This window comes from Motacilla alba, chromosome Z, assembly GCF_015832195.1.
Source record: "Motacilla alba alba isolate MOTALB_02 chromosome Z, Motacilla_alba_V1.0_pri, whole genome shotgun sequence".
Taxonomy (NCBI): Eukaryota; Metazoa; Chordata; class Aves; order Passeriformes; family Motacillidae; genus Motacilla; species Motacilla alba.
Genome location: NC_052046.1, coordinates 48,672,117 through 48,686,114, shown reverse-complemented (window position 1 = coordinate 48,686,114; position 13,998 = coordinate 48,672,117).

Here is a 13,998-nt window from a genome sequence, read left to right as displayed (position 1 = left end):
TTTAATATGTCACAGCCCCACTTACTTATTATGAGTTATCTTTTAGCCATTCTCACTAAACTCCTTTTTACCCTTTTTCCTTTTTTTTTTTCCCTCATTGTCCTGTTCTTTTTTGTATTGTTTTCAAGACATTATCTCTTTTAGGTGTCTTCTCTGGCTAATCAGGTCACTGCAATGTCTGCTGGTATTTTTCAAAATTTCTGTCCTTTCACAAATCTCACATATCTTCCTCTTATCTTTTTTCCCTTTTTTTTTTTTTTTCCATATTTTTTTTCTGTTCAAAAAACTCAGCAGACAAACAAATAGGCAAATTGAAAACAAAACAAAAAAATTTCCCTGAGAATAATATCCCTCCAAGGAATTAATATTATACAATACTCTATCACATTACACAGTAGTTTAAGTTATTTAAGAAATTTTTCATTGTTTACAATTTCTGGTGCAACTTCTGATGTTTTAATTCAAATTTCTGCTGCATAAAATGGGATTCAAAACACAGCTGTGTAAGGTTGGGTGAAGAAGGATAAATTCATCTAAGCTGCCTGCAATCTGTAAAACAAATTTTTAAGATGTTATGTTTTGTATACATTTTATTTGAATTATCATTCTGGAATCAAACTCCTAGTCATGCTTCTGGTTATCTTTTTTTTTCATAAATTACTGATTTAATTTCTATTTAAGGCTTCCAGACACATTATTCATCTGAGGTAAGAGGGCGTAATGCATACATGAAGGGAAATGTTGAAAAGTGGTACATGTTAGAGACTTTGAAACAAGCCAAGTTATTACAAAAAATACCTGTCTTCTTGGCAAAGATACTGTTAAAGACTTTAATTAAATGTGTAGCTTTAGACAATATTACCATGGTATGTTGAACAACTGTTGAACTTTAACCTATTTTGGGAATGTCTCTGTACCCTATCAAAAAGTCCGTTTTATATATTCATTTGCACAGCAAACAGAACAAGACAGAAGTGTACTTGAGAGATTGTATACTACAAAATTGAAAATTTTAAATTTGCCTGGATTTTAATTGTTTTATATCACAGAGCAACATGCATAGTTATATAGCCACTATGCTAGGACAAACAGAGGGACACAAATGAAAACTGGGGTGAAAATAAAATATTGCAAATACTTACAAAAGTGTTTTCTTATCCTCTAGTTAAATGATTTATGGCTGGTACCTGCTCCACTGTGAAGCATGGCAGCTTGAACTGTTGTAGTGTTTCCCAAAACAGCTAATTGTTTTCAAGAAGGACTACTGCTTCTTCACCACAATTCATCCTTGTATCAGTTAGCTCTGAATGAAGTGGCTAGTGAAGCATCACAACTCCTGCAGCTCAGCCTTGTATAACTAAAAATCACTGCAGCTTAGTTTAGGTTTTGTACAAGGATTGCTTTAAAATAACAAGCTACAGAACCCTATCTATGCTGTTCACAACTTGCCTTCAACCATAGGCATATGAGTGAAATTGCTAAAATTGTAGTAAAATTGTAGTGAAATATTTTAGTGTCCACTTATAGATAGTGTATGTACTATTTAAAGCTTTAAGATGTACTCCTGGGATCTACGGCATAACTTGAATAAGTGTGACTGCTGAGGACTCATTTTAATTGTAATATTACTATCCTTGAATGAGCTGAGCAATGCAGTCTTGATCCCATCTGATACATGCCATAAGTACTCTGATAATGAATAATTAGTTTACGAAAATCCCAGATCATTTCTCTTTGGTATTCTTGAGAAAATTATTATGTAATGGGAAGGGAAGAATGCTATGGTGATTTAGACGTGTTTGAACCTAAACAGGATTATAAACTATAAAGAGCAACAGGGGGAGTTTTTTTTTTCATTCTGAGTTTTATCAGTATTTCAGTGGCTGGATGACGGGGTCTCTGAGGTCGAGATGACCCCGAAGTGCTAGAAAGTCCCTTTTTCCCAACCCTGAGACCAAAGAAGAAGCCAAGATGCGTTGGTTCTGCTTTTCAAGGTTGTTTATTTTTCCTTATCTATAACATTCTTTCTCTGACCTGTGGAGGTCTGTCTGGCAGGTCAGTTCGTGGCACACTGATGTCCCCTGAGGCAGTGTTAGTTTTTTATACTAAGAACTACGTTTACTTTATTTGCAATAATTTTCCAATATCTATCACCTATGTTATACAGTCTCTGTCTACTCTAAACCAATCCAAAAGTGTCGCCATCACAAAAGAAGATGGAGGACAAGAAGAAGAAGAAGAGAAAGAACATGCCCAGATTCCTCCATCTTGCCTCTTGAGCCCCCATTCTAAAAACCCTAAAACGCTACTTTTTCACCCTGTGATAAATTAACTATCATTCTACTCAAACCCTTGTGGCTTGTAAGTCCTCACACAAAGCTGGTAGTTTTTCCATGGGTTAAAATCAAAGGCACAGATGTCTTTGACTCTGTGCCAAGGTCTCTGAGACCCCTGCCAGGGTCTCAAACCATCCAGGGCAGACAGAGGAATGTCCTGGGTCCTGACAGTTGGATATACAGATGGAATTAAATGAATGCATTGCCGTATGCCCTTAGCAGGCAGGGGAAATAACAGGTTCTGAAGAAAGGTGGTTACTTTCTAGATATTAGGTTAAAAACTGCAAAACATTTGCCCTATGTACAGTTTTAGAACACATTAAGTTCAAATTATTTAATTTGTATGAGAAGAAAAACTAACAACCAAATAAGTTTTCTTGACCAAAGCCTTGAAGCAAATTTAAGATCCTCTTTTAATTTTTGGTGCAGTATACTAGATTTAAAGCAAATATTCTGAATTTAGAGATACTCATACAAATTTTAAAGTAGAAGACGAGAACAAATGGTTTTATGGAAAATTGTGACATAGCTTCTATGCCATGAACAATAACCTTGGCATATGTGCTATTAACTTTGAGTCTGACAAAACACTTTGTCTTCTTTTATAGACAAAACCCATTGCTTTGCAATGCTAATAGAAGACACATTGAGTTCTCAATATTATAATTTTTAAATGCTGCAATAAGAAATAGAATTGCTTAAAACAGAAGCATTGGAATTTTTTACAAGGTTGAAAAAATATACAAACATGAACTCCTCTAAATCAATTAGCTCTGAAATTCTGGTGAACTACATTTCATAAAAGAAACAGTCATATGTATGGAAATAGCCTACTTAATTCCTTTGTTGTTTGCCTGATTAGGAATAAGTAAGTAGGGGGTACTATTTATTTTAAATGAGAAACAACATTTCCTTGGCACCCCACAGGATAGTATAATTTAGAAAAATTCTTCATAGGCTTTTATTGGTCCCAGCTGTGAAGCAAAACACTAGTTATATGTTTTCAATATTATTTCTGCAATTCGGTACAAAAGCAGATTTCCCACTCCAGCATCTCTTCTTTACTCTCCTGTGCTCCCATCTAACATTCACTTTTGTGCTGCACTGTAACCACAAAACATAAGGCAATGTATTTATCAAATAAATTAAATTAAATATTGCACTAAAACTAAAATCCTAAAATATTAGGACTGTTGGTTCTTAATGTGTCAATGTTGGTCAAAGTTTACTGTTGCGCAATCCTACAGAATTTGGGACCATGTGCTAGCTTCTAGGGTGGTTGTAACTCCAAACAAAACCAAACCAAAATCTTAGAAAATATATGGCTATAACTCCAGACCAAAATCTTAGAAAAACTAGAGGAGAAAAAATGGAAACTCTTTTATAGAACAATTTTACTTTTGAGGGTATATCAGTTAACAAAACATTTTCACCACTTTTTTGTTTGTGGGGCTTTTTGTTACTCTATAAATACCCATAGTTATTCCTGGCAGGCTTCAGTACCAGGTAGCTCACTTACCTGTAACACCAGATTCAACCATTGAACAGATAGATGTTCAATCTACTTTTAACAGCTTTATAGTTTTTCTTAGGTAAATTATTAAAAAAATTTGTAAATTTAGTGATTAAGAATGTCAGTGACAGAATCTTGAACATCTTAATGCATGTACCATGAAAGAAGTTTTATTTCATCTGCAGAAATAAAAATGTTAAATTAATTTTTTTCTTCAGCCTCAATTGAAATATTATATTGCCCAAGCTTCAAAAACTCTGGCTTCCTGAAGGGCTGATGTTAGTTGTCAAAATTGCAGACATTTTCTATGAGACTTATACTTCCAGGGAGACAATAATTTATAACATTATAGTAAAAGCAATTGATTGTATCTGTGGTGGGTATCCATGGAAATGTTTCAGTAGTCGGAGCAGGAGCATCTGCAGGGGTAGCCTCTGTGGGAAGAGGCCAGGGAGTGCTATGTGTTGGATGCCGCTGGTTCCCTGAAACCAAGCTGACACCATCAGCTAAGCTAGTGAGGCCTTTATGAAAATGCATTTTAAAAAGGACAGAAAATACTCTATGGTGGGAAGCAGAGGGAACAAAAAGTTTGATAAAGGACAGAGGAAACACTAAGGTCAGAGCAGGAGCAAGTGCTTCATGGGAGTAAATCTCCAGACTGCAGCCTTCAGAATGCCCATGCTGCTGCAGTAAGGTGTCCCTAAAAGAACTGCAAACCATGGAGAGACCTCTGGGGCAGATGAAAAGTGTGCAGGATATATTGCCATAAAGGTGGGTAGGTAGTAGGGCTTGGAGTGACAGAATGATGGCGAGCCTGGGAGAGAGCAAAGGTCTTACAATGCTTGTCTTTTTACTTTCTGCTACTCATATCTGTTTTAACAAACAATGAAATATTTTCCCCAAAGTTGAGTTGTTTTTGCCTCTAACAGTAATTGGTAAGTAATATTCCTGGCTTTATTTTGACACAATAATGCTCTCACTGTGCTTTCCCCTATTTCAGTCCCCATCCCAAAGTAGGATGCATATGTGTGTTTGTGTCTCTGTGTGTAGCTAAGGCTACCATAATAACAGTATTTATATGGGGAAAGCAAAAAAATCCAGCTAAAAATCTCCCACAGACACACATTTATATTTAAAAACACAACAGGTAAGTAAATATTTTTCTTGGTGTCTTCTTAATTAATGTTTGAGCACAGATTTCCTCTGCCATCTCTGAGAATTTAATTATTCCTTAATAAATTAAAGATATTCTGTTACATCAGGAGTTTACGATAAAAGGAAAAAAGGCCAGTTAGCCATCATTACCAAGATCAGTTTGAATGGTCATCACAACTGGGTATGAGCACTTCTCATCATTTGGTTGTTATTGGCTTGCTCAGATGTGAAAGAACCAAGTTCAAGTATTTTTGTGTATGGACAATCTGTGCTGATCTAGTGTATGGCTAAACTTGACCAGGCTTGTTTCGACTGAGAATAAGAGTGATATAGATGAATATAGAGAAAAAATAGGCATAAAAATTACCAAATTCCTTAGAAGAATCAAAATTGATAAAGTCAGGTGTTAATCAGATATTATTGAGATACACTTTCATTAATCTTATCAAATAAAACAAAAATTGTTCTAGAATTTATTTTTAGTATAGCAACATATCATGCAAACAATTAAATATTATTTTACATTTTTATATTTATATTTACATATTTTATTTTTCTTCTTTGGTCCTCTATACCGAATCTCTCTGATTTTTTTACAACCATAGAGATAGTTCACCTTTTGTAATGTTTTTCTCTTCAGACTGCTTCAAATATAACATGGAGAGCTCCTGATGGTGCAAATATTCTTTTCAGATGAGATGAGGTTCTGTTAAGAACTGTAAACAAGTCGGATTATCTTGAGTATGTTTTCACTAGAGCATTTTCTACAGGTTATAATAAGCCTTCCTTCTTTTGGAAAGGAAATAACAACCTTTCCTTTGAACAGCTGTCTCAGGAAATTTGCTGAAAAAGTCTGTTTATTATGTTCAATGAGTTAATTTTTCAATGGATTTAATTGAAAGTGCTGTGTTTTTCCAACATTAATATTTATTCCTTGTGCAGTACTTGTAATTCACATACTAAAGTATTCTTCCTGTCTTTAATAGGTTAATCTGAGCCCTTGTATGAATATATTTAGGCTATAGTCCTGTTATAAAGTGGTTTATCAGGTGCTGCTTTCAAGCATTACAGCATGAATACTCTGTTGCTGCCTCTGGCATTCTTTTTTCTGAGAATCCTCCATTGAGCATAAAAGGTAGGTAGAAATCTGAAATCAATTAACGTTTTTGTAAGGCTGCTTTAAATGTTTTTTCTCTCAAGTTCCTGGCTGGGAATTGCCTGGACAATGTCCATGTTACTCAAAAGAGCACTTGAAGTACAACAAAGTAAAGACATACTGGCCCAGAAGCAGAAATCAGTGCAGATAAACTCTGTTTTCAAAATAGTGACACTCATGGGCAGATACACCATCACTTTGATACAGCTGTGCTGACCTTGATTCACTGACATACGTATTTATTAGTAAACAACTCTCCACCATATCCCTTTCCCAGACTAGCTGTATCTTGAATATTTTTTTAACAGGACATGATTTTTAAAGCTTTTTTGAGGTTAATGAAGGCATAAATAGCTTCAGATAGGATTTACAATGCAGAATTGATCAGAATAAAAGCCTTATTATTAGAGTGGGTTTAAAAGAGGTTTTATTTAAAGTTATTTTCAGTTTTTCAGTGGGATCTTACATCTGGTTTTGGGTTTTTTGTTCTAACTTATTCACTAATTTAGTTCTGTGATGAAAAAAATACAGGAAATATTAAATGTATGAAACTTTTGACAGACAATTGCAATGTTGGTGGTTTTTTAAAGACTTACTAAGGTCTTTTTTTCTGTCCTTCTGCACCTTAGAATGAAGCCATGTTTGTAGAATATGGGTGAATGTACAGTAAGACCAATTTTCATTGCATCTGTGGTGCTATCTGATGAACACTTGTAAATGAAGTGCAACTTCATTTAAAAAGTGGCATATGTATTTGAATACAGTATATATGAGACTATATTATATGTATGTGTAACAGAAACTATATTAAAAGGCAAAGGGTTAAATATTTATAGAGTTTTCAATTGCTTTTTTTGTAGTATATGTCGCATAAAATATTATGTTTGTATTGAAAGGTCCCTAAGAAGTTCTCTCTGCCTATAATTGAGAGCTTCAGTATTAAATATAAAATAATTAATAAATATAAAAGCACAGATTACATTTCATTTGTATTTTCAACTACTAAGTGAAGAACTATTTTGATGTTATCGAAATTATTGTGCAAGAAATGGAACTTTTACATCTTTCCTCATCTTGTCTTGATCGTTAATGGTGATAAGGGCAGGAATAGAAACTAAAGGTTCACTGGAATAACATAACTATGGAGAAAGTGGCAGTGAGACAGAAGTCTATAGTAACTTGGAAACGTACTGTTGAAACATGATTAATAGTCATTAGACATCCTCCGGTTCTGCCTTCCTCAGTATATAGTGGAATACAGTGGAAGCAAAGAAGAACTATTTTCACTTGCAAGTTGTAACACAATTTGTGATGCATTGAAGCAATGATCCTTGAATCTGTTGCCCTTGATAGTGGTTCCAAAACAATACCTGCTGTGCAGCATGAAGAGGTAGCTTCACGGTGCATTTCATTGATAGTGGAGTAACAATGAACTTTGATGTCAATTGTGCATATTATATTATTCATTCATGTGTTCTTGCTTTATTGCCTTTTTTTATGGATTTGGAATCATATGTATTGCTGCAAGTTTAATCAGCATGACAAACAGATCTCTTTTTTTCCACCCCCTGGATAATCCCTTCTGCTTACATTTCCACAGCCTTTTTATCCTATCTTCAAAGGTTCATTTTCAGGCTACTGTCCTTCTGGGTAACACTGTCTGGATAGCAGTGGTTTTTTAATCAGTCTGTCAGAGCCATTCTGAAGTCAGTCTGAGACATACTTATTGATCAGTTGATCTTTCCTCCCTTCAGGAAGCTTCTCGCTTCTTTAGTACTATATACATGCATAAAATAGCTTAGTGTGCCCTAAAGGTGATAAGATTATTTTGTGAGTCCATATTCCTGATGCTGCAAGCAGTGTGCAAACCTTCCCTGCTCTGCTTGCTGAGTATCTAGCACTGTTATCACACACCTAAAATATCTCTAGTCTGGCTGTTAGTCTGTTTTTTGGACCACACAGCTGTATTCTGATCTGATATTCATTGGTTATATAAACTGATATTTGTACAGTATCTCTTCAATCACTTTTGCTTTGTTAATAGTTTTATAGACTCTATAATTTTAAAACGTATTGTACTGGTTTGATCTCATGCATAATATTTCAATGTGGTTCATTTCATAAAGGAGTAGGAAGGTTCTCTGTAGTACAGAAAACAAGCTTCCCAAACACAGCTTATCCTTATTTATTTTATCACTCTTACTTCTCTTACATTTTTTTATTTTCTTACCTGTGTCTGCAGTCAAATGCAGAGTTTTGGCTAGAGCTAAATAAAATAATTGGCATCACCTTTTTAACTTTGCCCAAAATGACAAAAGGTGGATCTTCCTTCAGTAATCAGAAAGGTTTATTTTGGAAATGGCAATAATTTTTATTGTGTTTCTGCTTTTCTGAATGATAGGTCACATCTAGTGTTGACATAAAATCTCTTCTTTTGAAAGGATGCCTTCACTTGCCCCTTTGCCAGTTACCCTTTGTTCTCCCACCTAAATAGAGGAAAAATTATGATTATAGTATCAGGTTTTTCATTCTATCTCACTGAGTAACATGGCTGATGTTCCAGAACTTGAACTGCTTGGAGGATTAAGACCGATCACATTTGATTTAGCCAAATTTCCTTATGTGATTTCCTCTTTTGTTATGCATCACACAGAGCTTTGTTCCAGTCTAGTAGCCTATGACAATAAGCTGGAAATTGAGACCGAGGCTGATGGAAAGTAGAGTTAAAAATGAAAATGCATGAGAAACAACTGACAAAAGTAAGGGGAAGTTTTTAGATTATTTCATAGGTGCTTATAAAATGCAGTCAGTGCTGATACTTATTGGAAGCTATAGAGGTTACATGATCCTGTAAATAGCTGGGTATGCTTGATAATTTTTGCACACCCTGCCTGCACAAAGTGGTTTAAGAGCAACTGCAGAGTTCTGTGAAGGATCAGGATTTGGAGAGGGCTACCAAAATTTAGGTCATCAAGGTATTCAATTCTTGCCCCATGTCTCCATTTGCTTTGGTGAGATGTTACCCAGACTTAAAACAGAAAAACTTAAAGCTAGGAGTATCACAGGACCAACACAAATAGTTCAAAATTCACCAGGTAAGCCCACTTCCTAAGCCAATAAAAATTAATAGCTTTAAGCTACTGTTAAAAAAAAAATCAAAACATAAAAGCAAATGGGAACCAATCAGCTGAATAAAAAAGTACCCCTCCCCAAGAATTTTAGTCCCTTTTTCTTTTTTTTTCCCTAAAGTCTAAGTGTAAACTAGTACCAGAACTCTGAAAATAATAATCTAAGATAATCTTAGATAATACATAATTATCTAAGTAAAACAGCCTAACAAAACAATAAAAACTCTAATGTTTAAAACAGCAGAACTGGTTGCATGAAAAAAACCAAACCCACTCATAAAAGCCTTAATAGAAAGGCTGTAGAGGAACAGAATGAAAAAATACCTTTCAAGACAATTTAATATGGAATTAGTGTCTTTAAACACCCAGAGATTGCTCTTTTAAGGTAGGAAAAAAACATAGTTATACATTTGCAGGAGCATTAGACGTTCAAAACCAATAACAACCTGGACAAACACTCAGGTCTTTTGTCTGATATACATGTGTACATTCACAAAACATAATGTCATGTTAGTGACATGATGCTGTTATGAGATTTGCTGGAACTCATAGTATAAAGAGATAAAATTGGGCAGTGTTACCCAATGAGTGTGATGACACATGAATAAAAGAAGGTTTTGAAAGTCTTGTGTTTGAGTAGTATTTTCTGCTCTAAGACAACAAAAACTGATTAAGTACTGTTTAACTTTTTTTAATGCTCCTCGAATTGACTCTTTTCAGCAGTAACTGGGGACGAAGAGATCTTACCTTCAGCAGGACATATCTTTTTGACAGAAATAAAAACCCACTGAATTGAATTTTTATCAATATTCTGTTTCTAATTCTCTCTTGATTTTTTTGGGAAAATAAACTGTATAATTTTTTGTCTTATTTCAACAATTCAAATATTTAGGACTGGAAGGGTACAGATAAAATGAAAGAATACTTTGCTTTTAAAAGTAAAATTTCACATCACCGTACTCTTTCTTGTAATTTCATGAGGAGTGGTTGACTTTTTTAAAACATGAAACATTGTCAATTCATGTTGATTTCATCTGGCATTTTCAGCATCTCAAGAAATCATGGCAGTGTTAGCACTGCACTTACACCATTGTTCCTGGTAACATATTGGGTTACATTCATCTCTACACTAAAAAAAAAAAAAAAAAAAAAAAAAAATCTGCTCTTTTAGTTTGAATGTAGTTTTCAAGTGTTACGTGTTGTCTAGCTTTGACTCAATAATTTAGAATGCATTAGCTTACTTTAACTATGGATCTGTATAATAGAAATTGGATAAAATCTTCTCTGAAGAAAGGATGGTGAGTCAAAATTAAGGGTTTTTTTCTGCAGGGTAATGTAGATAACAGGACATTTTCTATTAAAATATTTCAAAATAAAATATTTCATTTCAAATTATTTTGACTTTTTTTTTTTACAGCAAATTTTTCCACTGGATTTTTACATACTACCTCATGTTATCTTGAAATGAGTATGTAGTGTATCCGACCATTCATTTTGGCTTCTTGCTCTCTTAATTTATTCCTGAAAGTGTGTTTTTTATCTGTTAGCAGAGGAAAAAAGCCTTGCATTGAAAATTGTTCTGAAAGGTTCTTCCTGGCCCTACATTTTACAACATCTGTTTGTTTGAACTTTGTTCTACAGTGATTCTACAAAGTAAGAGATAGTAATTTATTTGTCCTAGCCTTAAAAGGCTGCCCACTTTTTCTCTCTCTTTCTTTCACTTGTTTTTTTCAGACAAACAAAAGACAATGAAAAATGCAAGATTTTGGGGGTTTTTAGTATTCTAATACCTCTGCCACTTCTGGCAGAGACATTTTGCCATTATCACCTTTAATGGGCATCAGAATACAGATGCATGTTCAAAACCTTGAAAAAGTGTCAGTTAATGAGTTTTTAAAAGAAAAAAAATGTTAAATTAAGAAAAAAAAAATGTCCTAGATTCCCACATCTGTGACACAAAATCAACAGAGCTATCACTTGTCATGCCTTGGGAAAAAATACTGGGAGAAGAGACATTATGATTGTTCTTACTGTTAAAATAAAATGGAGACTTTGCATTTCCATTTTGCATTTGGAAAGGGTTTATATGTTAGTCTAACTATCTATGTGAAAAAATTGTTTTCAAAATACACTACTATTTCAATAACTTAGCAGAGTAAAAGCAACAATTTTTATTCATAAATTAAAGATGAAAAAGGTTTTTGTGTGTGTCTGTGTGTGTGTCTGTACACATGCACACATGCTTGCTTTTTTTTGGCTTCATGAAAGTCTTGCTTCCCAATGCATGTATGTGTATGTATGTACATGTGCTGAGGCTTGGTGTTTCAAGTTCACATGACATAAGAGCATGGAGAGAAACCATTTTCACCCAGTTTTACAAAATTTTTTTCTGTTTTTTTGCTTCTTCGGGGGCCTTCAAAATCACTTCAAAACTTAATTTGTTACTCCTTGACTATAGGAGTAAAGATTAGTCCCTATAAGCATTTCTAAAACTGGTGATATCCTCATGACCAGCTGTTTTAATGCTGTCTGGAAATTGGACAAGTTTCTAATTTAAATGAAAAACTAAATACTAAGACGTCTTCTCCAGAGGAGCAGGATGGAGAATTGTCTCCCCGCTGTTCTGCAATCCCTTTTCTTGAAATTCAAGGGCTTTTATACAGATGTGTTCTGGTAAATAATACAGGAATAGATTCTGTATTTGTTACTGATACAATAATTTTCTATTGTGTCTTTCAGTATTTTTCATCTTTTTCTGTCATCCTTCACACCAGAAATTTTGTTACTGTGGCTTACAAGAATTGTCAGCATTTGAACTGAAAACCAGCAAAGTATATTGTTACTCTTGGGTGTTTTATTCTGTATGAAATAGAGAGAACACAATTAGTCTTTTTACACATTTGGTTCTGGAGATAAAATTTATATATCTCTCTGAAGCTCCTCTCGAATGATCTTTTTCACTGTCCTGGCTTTACACAGTAGGAAACTGACAATAATCATGTAAGTGACAATGCTAGAAATGAGATGTGCTAAGGAAAGTGGAATTGTCCTTTCATATTTTCAATATTTCAGGAGCTTGATTCTTGTAAAACTTTATAATCGCTACAAGAAAGATGGTATATTTTTTTAACAGTTCGATCATTTCAGTTGATTTAATACATAAGTACGTTTTTGTCTGATGATAAAACAGTGCATATATACCAGAAACTTATCTAGCTTTTTTTTTGTATTTTTAAGTTCCTTAATCCACATGCTGCTGTATTTTAGCAAATGAATAAGAGAATGAAATTCATTCTTTTGTTTCCTGTGTGCAGACAAATATTATTTGCAAGCACATCAACTGGCCAGGGACTCATTGTGAATAGCTGACATGAATTGATCTTGACTTGTGTTAATGATGATTGTCTTAAAATATGTCAAAGAGCTGCTGTAGTTAGCTAATTGTTCATTGTGTTAATTTTCATTATGACCTTCTGCAGACTCAAGAAGTGACTACAAATATAATTCCAGAAAACTTTTATTCTGGTAAAGTCATTGTTGTTGTACATTTGGGGCCAAATTTCAAAGAGCAGAAAATGTGACTATTTACTTTCAAGGTGCTTGTGAAAAACTCTGAGGAATCAGAGAGGTAAGGAGAAGTGAAAGGTGAAAAATAGAAAATTTTTCAAATCAATTTCTCTTTTGGGGTTGTATGCATGCAGGTGATTTCAAATTGTACTAATGGATAATTCTCAAAGTTTCCTATAGTTAAAAAAACACAAGCAATTGGGTTTCAAAAATGAAATGTTGTAACTTCTCCCAGATTGGTCAGAGAAGTTCATGGCCAAAACTATTTTCTGTGCATTGTGGTGATTGAAATAATACTAGTGTGTATGACACGACAAACTGTTAGTTTCTTCCCTGCCATTGCTTCTGCTAACTTCAGATCAGTATGCATTTCATCTCTTATCATTACCATTTTATCTTCCGTATTACATAAAAAAGCAACAAATTATTAAAATTGTTTTTATTAGAGGAATTATTAATTCAATTTAATTTATTTGATATCTATCCACATGTGCTTGAAAGTTGTGACTGTGGGCAGATGCTTAAAAAGTAGATCTGATAAAGTTGTAAAATAAAATAAAATTAATAAAATTCTGCTTTCTTGATATGATATTGAATTTAGAGATTGCCAAACTTCAGATTTTTATGGCTGGAGTCTCTATGTGCTACTCTTGTATGACAAGTAATGATCAACAACACCAAATGTAAAGACCACAGATTCTATCTAGGACCCCTGTGCTTGTTGCATTTGAATATTAAATATTTTTGAGATTTCTCGAGGAAAATATGTAAAAGTAAGTTTAAATTTTGACTGGTAATTTAATTATGATGCACTTCAAAGCATGTCTAGCCAAGCTCAGGAGAACCGTGTCTTTGCTTCAGACTTTGTAACACTTTTAGCAAGTGAATTTTGAGAAAGACACCGAGAGAGGTGAGAAATGTAAGAGGTCATTAGCTTTAACAGGATCAATTTATAAACTCTAGTAAGTGTCCTGCATAAAGCAGATTTGTTAGGAATGTTGACCACTTTTAACTTAGTGAATCGTTCAGGATTTTTAGCTATTGAATCATTCAAATTTTAATGAGTCATTCAGGTAATGATGGTAAGGGAAGCCTTTATTTTTTGCTCAGTAGTTCAGTTATGTTACCTGAATGAAGTTGCTG